Genomic DNA, 12,650 nt, shown 5'->3' on the forward strand with positions numbered 1-12,650 from the left:
CCCAGGTTCAAGCCGCCTGCTCTGAAAGAGAAGCAGCCATCAAAGCTCAGCTAGAAATCCTTCAGAAGAGTAAAGAAAAGGAAGTAGCATTGGCGGAATTATCCGTCTTGGAACAAGCCCTATTGGAAGAAGAAGGAGCAGCTTGTCCCAGCTTGGCTGCTTGTCAAGACCCCATTGAAAGGACACTATAGTTCGTCTTAAGCCAGAACCACGACATCACAGTCCCACCTACAGTTAGAGATTTTTCTCATAATCATCCAGCATGTGGACCAGAAGGCAACGTGTCACAAAATCAAGCTGGTCAACTAGACACACCTGCTAACAGAGACACTCCGCAACTACCGCATGTCACAAAATCAAGTGAGTCAACCTACGCGGGTCACATGCCACCGCAACCCTATGCAAATAGAGATTACAAGGGTACAGCAAAAGACTACAGGATGAACTCTATGACCCCTGTGATACAGTTCTCTTCAACTTCAAATGCTCAGAGACCTTCAGACGTCAGACCCTTACCTAGATTGAACCCATCTGCAACACCTTTCGCTCCACCAACCAGCCAACTTCAGATACCAACCATGGCTAAAGTCGGCGCACCATCAGTATCCCCGGTGGCTATAAAAACTGAAAGCATCAACGCTACGGAGCTCAGCAAAAGTATGGCTTTACAAGAATTGATCACAACTGGACTGTATAAATTTGATGACTGCCCAGAGAACTACAGGAGTTGGAGATCTACATTTAAGGCGGTAATCAAGAGCTTACCCGTTGAACCTCAAGCAGAACTCGATTTACTAATAAGGTATTCGGGGCGACAATCTTCAGAACAAGTAAAGAGACTTAAATCTGTTTACATCTATAACTTTAACGCAGGCCTTGATGCTGCCTGGGAACGTCTAGATCAAGACTATGGGAGTCCCGAAGTCATTGAATCTGCCTTATTCCAGAGACTAAACGACTTTCCTAAGATCTCAGTTAAGGACAATCATAAGCTTAGAGAGTTAGGCGACCTCCTTCATGAACTTGAAATTGCTAAGCTAGATCCTAGTTTACCAGGTCTTAGCTATTTAGACACTGCTCAAGGCGTGAATCCTATTGTAGCAAGGTTGCCTAGTTATCTTCAGGGAAAGTGGACTAGTGTAGGATCAAAATATAAGTATGAACATCATGTTTCCTTCCCTCCCTTTTCTTATTTTGCAGAGTTCGTGCGGAAGGTTGCAAAATCCAAGAATGACCCAAGCTTCTTCTATCCGGATACAACCACCACTCCTTTAACCACTTCAAGGGGTATTGCCACCAACAGTAAGTTCAAGGATTTAAAGTATCCTATTGCCGTGAGGAAGACAGAGGTAGCATCCAACGTCTTGGCTACAGGCATTAAGGCAAGCAATCTCAATCAACAGTGTCCTATCCATAATGCGCCACATTCTCTCTCCAAATGCCGTGCATTTAAGGATAAGCCTATTGAAGAACGCAAGTCATTTCTCAAAGAGCATAATATCTGTTTCAAGTGTTGTGCATCCTCCGATCATTTAGCAAGAGACTGTAAGATCACCATCAGATGTTCTCTGTGTAACAGTGCCAAACATGTGGATGCTCTTCATTCAGACCTGTTCAAAAGGAAACCTTCACCCGGCAGCAACCCCGAGCCTACATCAGATGATGGCGGGGAGAGAACTGAGCAATATGCCAACCCCGTAACCACAAGGTGTACAGAGGTATGTGGAGAAGGGCTTCATAGCAAGTCTTGTAGCAAGATCTGTCTTGTAAGGGTTTTTCCTGAAGGATGCCCACAAAATTCCATAAAAATGTATGCCATACTCGACAATCAGAGCAATCGCTCATTGGCCAGTACAGAATTCTTTGACCTATTCAACATTCATGGAGAGGCCTGGTCCTATACCTTGCAGACATGTGCAGGAAAGATCAATACTTCTGGAAGAAGAGCCCATGGCTTCATAGTGGCATCAGAATATGAGGACATAGAGTTTCCTCTTCCAACTCTAATCGAATGTGATCAGCTACCGAACAACAGAGAAGAAATCCCCACACCAGAGGCTGCACGTCATCACCCCCATTTAAGCCACATTGCTGACTACATTCCACCACTTAACAAGGATGTTAAGATCTTGATTCTCCTAGGGAGAGACGTTCCTAGAGTCCATAAAATAAGAGAGTTATGTAACGGTCCAGACGATGCTCCTCAGGCCCAGAAACTTGATCTTGGATGGGTGATAATAGGAGAAGTCTGTTTAAATCAATCTCACAAGCTCTTGGATGTAGCTTCCTACAAAACCAATGTTGCCTACCGGTCGATGAAATGTCCATTGCATTATTATGCGAAGGAAAGACTTGATTTCAAAAACGAAGTTCCATACCAAGCACTCCAAGGTATAAACTGCAAGTTCACTTCTCAGAAGGACCTTGGCGATTCAGTGTACCAGACTACTTGCGATGACAGCAAGATTGCCCCTTCAGTTGAAGACAAGGAGTTCATCAAGATTATGGATGAAAAGTTCTTCAAGGACAATTCCAACAGTTGGGTAGCTCCATTACCCTTCCGAGTACCAAGGCTTACCCTCCCTAACAATCGAGGACAAGCTTTAACCAGATTTGCTGCACTTAAGAAGACTCTCTGTAACAAACCTGAGATGCAAGAGCATTTTCTAGCATTTATGCAGAAGATTTTAGATAACCTTCACGCTGAACCAGCACCAGACCTGTTGCCTAAATGGGAGAAATGGAGAAACTCCATGAAAGTACTGAAAGAACTTAATATCCCACGCTGCTATTCACCCACTTCAACTTCAAGAAGTCTGAGGAAAGAGATTCACGTCTTTTGCGATGCATCTACCGAGGCTATAGCGGCTGTGGCTTATCTCAAGATCATAGATCCCTCCGGGACATCCTATGTCGGTTTTCTACTAGGAAGAGCCAAGTTAGCTCCAAAACCTGCTCACACTATTCCAAGATTAGAATTGTGTGGCGCAACCCTAGCTGTCGAAGTCGCAGAATTCCTGCAAAATGAAATGGACTCTGAAATTGATCAGGTTAAGTACTACACCGACAGCAAGGTCGTACTTGGCTACATATGCAACAGCGTAAGGAGGTTCTATGTGTACGTGGCTAACAGGGTAGAACGAATAAGAAAAGTCAGTAGACCTGAACAATGGAACTATGTCCCAACTGGTTTGAATCCCGCAGACATTGCAACGAGGTCAGTGCCAGCAGGTGTCCTCACGCAAACCATTTGGTTTTCAGGACCCAAGTTTTTATCGGACCAGTCTTCTACAAACTCAAAAGAAGATATCGATTTCCACCCGGTGGATCCAGATACTGATCCAGAAATCCGCCCTGAAGTGATAACATTGAGTTCCAACATCTGCTCAAGAAGAAACTTGGAAGCGAGACGCTTTTAACGTTTCTCTTCTTGGAAAAGATTGGTCAAGACTATAGCAAGATTAAGACATATTGCACAGACTTTCCGCAAGCCCAATCAGACATCGTCTTGTCATGGATGGCACACTTGCAAGGAGTCACCCAATGCGTTAGAGTATGAGAACGCAGAATTATTCATCATACGTCTTGTGCAAGAAGACGTCTTTGCAGAAGAGATTAAATGCTTGAGAGGTAATAAACCAGTCTCAAAGAGTAGCCCACTACTCAAACTGAACCCAATAATCGACGATGAAGGCATGCTTCGAGTCGGTGGACGACTAAACAAGTCAAACCTGCTAAATGACCAGCGAGCTCACCGGATCCAGTGGCCGGTTGGACTTATTACAAAGGCCATCACCAGTGATGATGGAAGAGTCCGAAGTGTGGAAGTCAGGATCGTTAAGGATGGGGCTTCAAAAACCTTCCTGAGACCAGTCACAGAGACAGTCCTAATAATGCCTGCTTCCAAAAATTCTGATTCAGTGTTATGTGAAGGAGTCACTTAAGACCTTTAATATAGCTAGCTTTTAGACTTGAGAAGGCTAGATAGCATGTTACTGTATGCAATGTTAATAATATGTAAAAGAAAAACAATGTAGAGTATAGTGGTATCTCACGATACCAGGCGGGGAGTGTGCTGTCACGCAGCTTTTACTGTCTAGCAGTTATTACATGTGTACGTTATTATGTTATTTGGTATGATCCTTACCCCCTGCTGTTCTGACTAGTTTGGTTGCTCCCACCCACCATTTCCTGCTCTAAACCCCATCTTTGCTTAGTTGTTTGAAAAGTCTGCAGAGTGTGGGAGCTGTGTATCTTCATTGGAAATTTACCTATGGAAAAGCCTCTATGTTTATATCCTTGTTACCTTGAAGCATAAAGAAGCATTGGAAAACACCTCTGGAGTCTTTATTCATTGAGTAAGCTGTCTGTTAAAGTCATCATTCAACCTGCTGCATACATCCTTACAGACTGGGTCTACAAGAAGCTTGTCACAGGTACAACCGATGCTGATAGAGAACAGCTAGACACCAGAAGAGGCGGATCGAGGGTCAGGTCTCCCGGTGGGATGGGAGGCCCAGTAAAAGCGGCGAAAGGTGGCGGGAGGGGGGATATCTTTTAGCCGCACCGGTTGTTATCCCTGTAAAGCCGACCGGCCACTCTGAAAAACGGTACCGGAATGATGCCTGCAGCTGCGCGGAAATACGGCATTAACCCAAATAATGGCATTAGCAAAAGCGTCATTTTCAGTGCACCTGCGCCGTTGTCGCGCCGTAGAAATTGTACACAGCCTTGGGGACACTCTGCACATGCTCAATTTGGTGTGTATTGCTAGAGAGTTTTTTTTTTTCTTGGGGAGGGTGCATGTGATCAGCACAGGGCCAATCAGCACTGTCCAGACAGAGGGTCAGGGGTCCTGTAGCCCGATAGGACAGTCAGAGCAGAATGAAAACTCCTCCTACAAGCTTCATTGGCGCCTGTCCTTTTAGTCAATATCTCCTAAACCGTGCAGGTTTAGGAGATATTTCTTGCATCTACAGGTAAGCCTTAATCTAGGCTTTCCTGTAGGTGCAAGATGTGTGGTTGGGTTTACAGCCACTTTAAAATCAAGCCGTGAACTAAAGGGCCATAGGGCCAGATTCACAAATGAGATACGACGGCGTTTCTCCTGATACGCCGTCGTATCTCTGTTTCTATCTATGCGACTGATTCATAGAATCAGTTACGCATAGATAGCCAGAAGATCCGACAGGTGTAATTGTTTTACACTGTCAGGTCTTAGGATGCAGTAACGCGGCCGCCGCTGGGGGGAGTTTGCGTCGTAAACCAGCATCGGGTATGCTAATTAGGAGTTACGGCCGATCCACGACAGTTTTTCACGTTTGCTACGTCGCCGCTAGTATATTTTCCTGTCGCATAGTTACACTTTTTTTTTGGTGCCTTAACTTTAGTCAGCAAGTGTATTGCTGTCTAAAGTATGGCCGTCGTTCCCGCGTCGAAATTTAAAAATCAACGTCGTTTGCGTAAGCCGTCCGGGAATACGGAAGTACGCTACGCGCGTCGCTGTTCAAAAAAATGACGTCACGGCGCGCAAAGCACGGCGGGAGTTAGGAAACGGAGCATGCGCAGTAGGTCCGGCGCGGTAGCGCGCCTAATTTAGATGGCACACGCCCATTTGAATTGGCCCGCCTTGCGCCGGAGGCCGCGGGCATAGGTTTTCATCGCAAGTGCTTGGTGAATCAGGCACTTGCGATGAAAAATTGCGGCGGTGTAACTTATCTAGGATAAGTTACGCCGCCGCGATTCTAAGTGAATCTGGCCCAAAGTGCTCAGTGCTGAAAATAACCTGCAAGCTCACCAGTCTTTAAAGGTGCCACCTAAGTTAATATGGTGCACCAGGATGATGGCTCTGCGACTCGGTATTGAATTTCACTGCCTCTTTATTTCCAATTACACCACTTCTTAAGTTTGCAGGATTGTTGTAACGCTTTGTGATGTGTTACATCAGGAGGACGACGACGTAAAGTGCCCTTTGAAAACCGTTTCTGCTTTTAATCTTTTTTTTTATTTGTTCTTCCCTTTTTTAATATAAAGAGTCATGTGGTTTTGTATTAGCCACTATCCCTGATATGAGGGCCAGTGCGACTCAGAGCGCGGCGGTAAACGGAGATGTCTTGCAGCAAGGTACGTAACTTCACATATGGAAATCATAGTGAAGAAACGGCCAGTGAAGAAACCAAATTTTGTTGTAACGGGGCTGTGAAAGAAAATGCTGAAATTTAGGTTTAGTGCAATAATGGGAACTTTGCGTCACAAACAAAAACTTCTCTTTTGGGCAGTGAAGATGTAGACTGGATGCCAAAATAGGTGGTTGCAAAATATTTTCTGGTTGTTTAGTGTCTAAATCCCTGGCCTGGGTGAGCTTAGAGAAGAAATCTTTGTTGTAGTATATTCAAAAATGTAAAGCCTAGCTCCGGGTAACTTGAAAACTCCCTTGTAGTGGGGCTGCGCCTGCACTTCAGGGGGCTTAACGGCTTGTCTAGGTCTGGCGGGCACAGAAAAATAGATGTACTTTCCTGCTTCTCAGTGCTTCTAAATTGGTCCCCAAAGTGCCCCCCATGTTCCAGTGGTCTAAGGCAGTGGTCCCCAACCTTTTTGGCACCGAGGACCGGCGTTGTGGAATAGAATCGGGCCAAGGCCCGGAGGGGGGGGGGGGATGGGTTGTTTCTGTATCTTTTCGTGGGCAATTTGTCGGGGAAATGGCTGGTGTTAGCGCTTCAATCATCACAGAACAATGGCTGATATGGTGTTGGGATGATTGAAGCGCATTATTTCTGTCATTGCATTGTAATATGAAATGAAAATAGTTCAAACTCACCATAATGCAGAATCTGCCACCAGATGCGGTTTGTCACTTGGCACGTCGCCTTCCACCAGGTGTGGATTGTCGCTTGCCATGTCACCTGCCACCAGGTGTGAATTGCCATGTCACCTGCCACCAGAAGTGGATTGCCACAGCACCTGCCACCAGGTGTGGATTGCCACGTCGCTTGAGACCTCGCCTGCCACCAGATGTGGATTGCCACATCACCTGCCACCAGGTGGAGATTGTCGCTTGCCATGTCACCTGCCACCAGGTGTGAATTGCCATGTCACCTGCCACCAGATGTGGATTGCCACAACACCTGCCACCAGGTATGGATTGCCACGTCGCTTGAGACCTCGCCTGCCACCAGATGTGGATTGCCACATCACCTGCCACCAGGTGGAGATTGCCACGTCATCTTCCATTAGATGTGGATTGCCACAACACCTGCCATCAGGTGTTGATTGCCACGTCGCCTGCCACTAGGTTCGAATTGCCACTTGCCACGTCACCTGCCACCAGGTGTGGATTGATATTTGCCATGTCACCTGCCACCATGTATGGATTGCCACACCACCTGATGTGGTTTGCCACCTGCCACTAGATTTTTTTTGTCACCTACCGTGGTGGCAGCACAGGCCATTGAGAGAGAACAACGGTAATGCGGTATTGCAGCCCCGCTGTGTGGGCAGAAGTGCCGTGTTTGGGGCGGACGGCGAGAGATGATCTCATCTCTCTGCTCCTGCGCCTCGCCACAGTAAAGCAAGCCCCGCTGTGTGGGCTGAAGTGCCGTGTTTTGGGCGGGTGGCGAGAGATGATCTCATCTCTCTGCTCCCGTGCCTCGCTGCAGTGTAGCAGCCCCGCTGTGTGGGCGGAAGTGCCGTGATCCGGGCGGGCGGTGAGAGATGTCATCTCTCTGCTTGCCTGCCGCCGCAAATCTCACACAGTGCAGCCTTTGTGGCCCAGTTGCAAATAGGCCACGGCCCGGTAGTGGGTTGGGGAACCCTGGTCTAAGGTCCTAATGTCATCTGCACTGGATGTGGGCACACTGAGGAACAGTCCACTGCTGGAGCATGGGGGAGCGCCATCTGCTGGGGGAGAGGATCGGGTAAGTAAAAAATGCTTTAAATGTTCCCCAAACCAGAGATCTCCAAACTAGAGCATGCTGGCCACATCCGGCTAGCTACAGCCAGGGTTCGTGGAATCGTGGTATATTCTCAATGTGCACATTAGACATTGGGCATGGGCTCGGGTGCGGACAGGACCTTCTGACAACACAAGGAGTGTCCAGTAGAAATCCAGCCGCTTCTATGTTCCTTGCTAGCCCCACCTGGAGGGAGATATGCCCTTGGGTAAGGCAGAAGGGGAAGGCAGGCAGGGCCATAGATTGGGATTCTCCCAGACTGCAAGCCGAGTTTGGGTGTCTGGAGGAGTTAGCACAGTGGCGGCTGGTGCTCAAATTTTTTTGGGGGGTGCAAACGAACTGAAAAATACTGAAACAAAAAAATCTATTGCAGCCTCAGTGTGCCATCAATTGCAGCGTTCCGACACGTTGTTCCATATTCCCCTCCCCCAGGGGACCTAGCTCCTGGGATAACCACAGCAAACCAAGTGGTAGAGTTACATGGGCAGCCAGTATCCAATCCGATCATTGCGCCAGTGACTTAGGAAACCATAGGAACCCTGTTCCTTATGACTTCCTCTCCCTCTGCATTGCCACTGCATTGCCACTGCGGTTGAGCGCCACCTGCAGTAGAGACAGCAGACTGCACCTGCCTATACATTCTTTTGATTGATTGATTATTGTTAATGCATAGCTCCCAACTGTCTCTGACTTGGAGGGACTGTCCTGATTTGGAACAATGTCCCTCTGTCCCTCCTTCCTCCTCATTTGTCCCTCATTTTGGTCTGATCTGTATAGTATTACTAGCTGAATACCCGGCGTTGCCCGGTCTTCCTATCTTAACCTTTTGGGGAGGAAAATCATAGTAATATAAATATACCCATCTTTTATATAAGGGTGTAGGTAAGGGTTAATTTAACTGTCATATATTTTTATTTGGCATATAAGTAATATGTGTACCAGGTATTATTGAAATATCTCCAGGCGTACAGAAGTTATGTGGGAACATACATTTCCCATTGATTTGCATGGGACTTTAAACAAAAACCCCGACCCTCACAAATGGGGGTAGTTAAGGGATAAATTAACTATCCTATAGTTTAAGTGGACATATAAGTAACATGTGACCAAGTGTTATCGAAATATCTACAGCCGTTTGGAAGTTATGAAGTAACATGTATTTCCCATAGAGTTGAATGGGACTTTAAAGGAAAACCCCGACCATGGCAAATGGGGGTGGGTAAGGGTTAAACCACCTATCCTATGTTTGTTGCTGACATATAAGTAACATGTGTGCCAAGTTTCATGTTAATATCTTTAGCCGTTTGGACATGATGCTGGAACATACATACATACATACATACATACACACACACACACACACACGTTGAGTTTTATATATATAGATATAAAATGCACTTTTTATCTTTCAAAAAGTGTTTCCCAGTGCTAAACCTTTCATCCAAATTCTAAATTGCTGCATTTGTACATCTTAAAAACCAATATAAAGAAATAGTAGTGGTAAAAAAAACAAGGCAGGAGTCAGGGTCTTAGGCCTGATACCCACCTATGCAGGTTGCAGTTTGCATATTCCAGGTGCATTTTGCATTTTTCAATACACGCTTTTGATCCATTGAAGTCTATGGAACCAAAAAAAATGAAAAAAGTCCCTGGCCCTTTCCATAAAATGCACAAATGTAAACTACATCCATAGGAAACCATGTTAAATATACTGTAGTGTGTTTCTGAAAAACTGAAAACGCACAAAAAAATGCACAGGTGTGAACCAGGCCCTAAATAGACTCTGCCACACCTAAGATGGCCAGTAGAGTCACATGAGCCGCTAGTATCCAATCGGATTGTTGCCCCAGTGACTTAGGAAACCATAGAAGAACCCTGTTCCTTATGACTTCCTCTCCCTCTGCATTGCCACTGCGGTTGAGCGCCACCTGCAGTGGAGACAGCAGACTGCACCTGCCTATATGCACGTTTGGTTGCCATTAATGGCACCCCAAGTGCAGTGTGATCACGATAAAATGCACATTTAAAAATCGTTCTAAGCTTGTCGCCTAAAAAGAAGCAGAAGTTTATTTTGGGCAACAAATGCGCACAAAACTGCCCATTGAAGTGAATAGGCTGCCTTATGCCCTATGCGAAATCAACAAAAATCGCAATGGTCCGGATTCACAAAGCACTTGCGCCGACGTATCTCCAGATACGCCACGTAAGTGCAAATATGCGCCGTGCCCACAAACTAAGATACGCCTAAAAACAGGATTCATCCGACCAACGTAACTTGCCTACGCCGGCGTAGAGTGGGTGCATATTTACGCTGGACGCATTTGGCACTCCCATTGATTTTCTATTCACATATGCAAATGAGGGAGATACGGCGATTCACGAACGTACGTGCGCCCGACGCAGTGCGCGTAAAGTCATACATCCGGCGTAAAATTATGCCCCATAAAGGAGGTGTAACTCAGTAGCATTCATGCAAAGGGCTGCACCAGGGAACACAAGCCGGCGTATTTTACGTAGGACGTGAATATGACTAGGCGTAGGTTACGTTCACGCCGTAGGCAGTGATCCGGCGTATCTTAGGGAGTAGTTCCAACGTGATTCTGAGCATGCGCACTGGGATGCGTCCACGGGACGGCCCATGCGCCGTCCGTTATACGTATCTGTCTGGCGCTCGGCCCATCATTTGCATGGAGTCACGCCTCATTTGCATAGCTCACGCCCACTTCTACCTACGCCGGCTTACGCCTAGGAAACCCAGCGCAGTTTTGGCAGCACTGGCTTTGTGAATTCAGTGCTTGCCTCTCTGCGCTGCGCCGGTGTAGCGTACAGGAGATACGCTAGGGCGGCATAAATGTGCGCCAGTGTCTGTGAATCCGGGCCAACATGTGCATCCCACGCAATATGGGAACAGGGGGGTAGATTCAGTAAGCAATTGCGTCTGCGTATCCATAGATACGCAGCGCAATTGATTAGTTGCGCCGGCGTATCGACTTTTCTGTATTCAGAAATCTCGATACGCAGACTGCAGCCTAAGATATGACTGGCATAATGCTCTTATGCCGTCGTATCGCAGGCTGCATTCTTACAATGGCCGCTAGGTGGCGTTCCCGTAGTGGTCAGCGTAGAGTATGCAAATTGCGTACTCACGCCGATTCACAACCGTACGCGCGCCCTGCGTTCGCATTTTACGTCGTTTGCGAACGTCGGTTACTGCGTAAGGCTGCCCATGCTATTAGCAGGGGCAGCCAATGCTAAGTATACCCGTCGTTCCCGCGTCGCGATTTTTAAAAATTACGTCGTTTGCGTAAGTGAATCGTGAATGGCGCTGGACGCCATTTACGTTCACGTTGAAGCAAATGACGTCCTTGCGACGTCATTTACCGCAATGCACGTCGGGAAAGTTTCCCGACGGAGCATGCGCACTACGTTCGGCGCGGGAACGCGCCTAATTTAAATGATCCACGCCCCCTACGGGATCATTTAAATTACGCGCGCTTACGCCGGGCAGTTTTACGGAGCGCACGCGCAAATTACGGAGCTACTGCTTCATGAATGAAGCGTAGCGCACGTAATTTACGGAGGCGTAGCGTAAAAACGGTACGCTGCGCCTCCGTAGTAGTGCGCGCCCCTACCTGAATCCACCCCAGGGCCTTAAATTACATTTATTACTGCAGCTTCCATAACAGGTGTGCAGTTTCCCCTGCGCACTAGTGAGCATAGAAGAACTCCTTCCAGGAAAGGCAGGATACAACTCTTTGGTATATACTTCCTTCCACAAAACATCGCATTCCATCAGCCATAGAACTAGATACAGGGGAAAAAAAACTCACACGCAAGTAAAGGCCAAGTTAGGTCAGGCGAGACTGTTTTCCTTTTTTTTTCTTTTTTTTCCCCTCCTATTGCCAAGTTGAGGAGTGAGTCATTTTCAGATAAACACGGGGTGTGGTGTGGTGACACTACGCAACGGCTCGGAAAAAAGCCACTCCTCGCTGCCACAGCGCCCGTGACACATCACACCGATGGGCCAGTTCCAGATGAACCTACCTGAGAAAGAAAATAGCCTTCTTTATTTATATCGCGGCCTTGCTCCTTTTTTGTTTGTCTGGACAGGTTTCGTAATTGTAGGTAATCAGAAAAGCTTGCACAAGCACAATTGTGTTCTGTGAATTGCTTGGGACGTTTGTGTGATGATCAATGTGCTGTATAGGGATTGTTTTCTCACCATGTTGTCACACCGAGAAAGTCATTATTTACTGTGTGTGCAGTGACTGACTCATAAGGTTACTGTAGAGGAGATGCAGGAATTTATTCATTAAAGCTGAACTCTGGGATGAGCAAATATTATCTAAATCCATTCATCGTGTGTATTCCTCTTTTAGTCTTGGTGTGCTTTGTGTATTTCTTCCAGATCTGTGCAGTAATCCAGTGTGAGACTTTCCTTTCTGTAATAAAGACCGCTCACTGCTGCTCTCTCTCCTTGTGCAGGGTGACTGGTCTGGTCTCCGCCCCCTCCTGAAGTTTTCTACAAAGAGTCTGTAGTAAATAGAGCTGTTGGGCCCCTCCCACAGTTCTGCTCTCTCTCCTTGTGCAGGGTGACTGGTCTTGTCTCCGCCCCTTCTGTAGTTTTCTACAGAGAGCCTGCAGTACGTGGAGCTGTTGGGCCCCTCCCACAGCTCTTCTCTCTCCTTGTGCAGGATGACT

The sequence above is a fragment of the Rana temporaria genome, chromosome 5, assembly GCF_905171775.1.
Source record: "Rana temporaria chromosome 5, aRanTem1.1, whole genome shotgun sequence".
Lineage (NCBI taxonomy): Eukaryota > Metazoa > Chordata > Amphibia > Anura > Ranidae > Rana > Rana temporaria.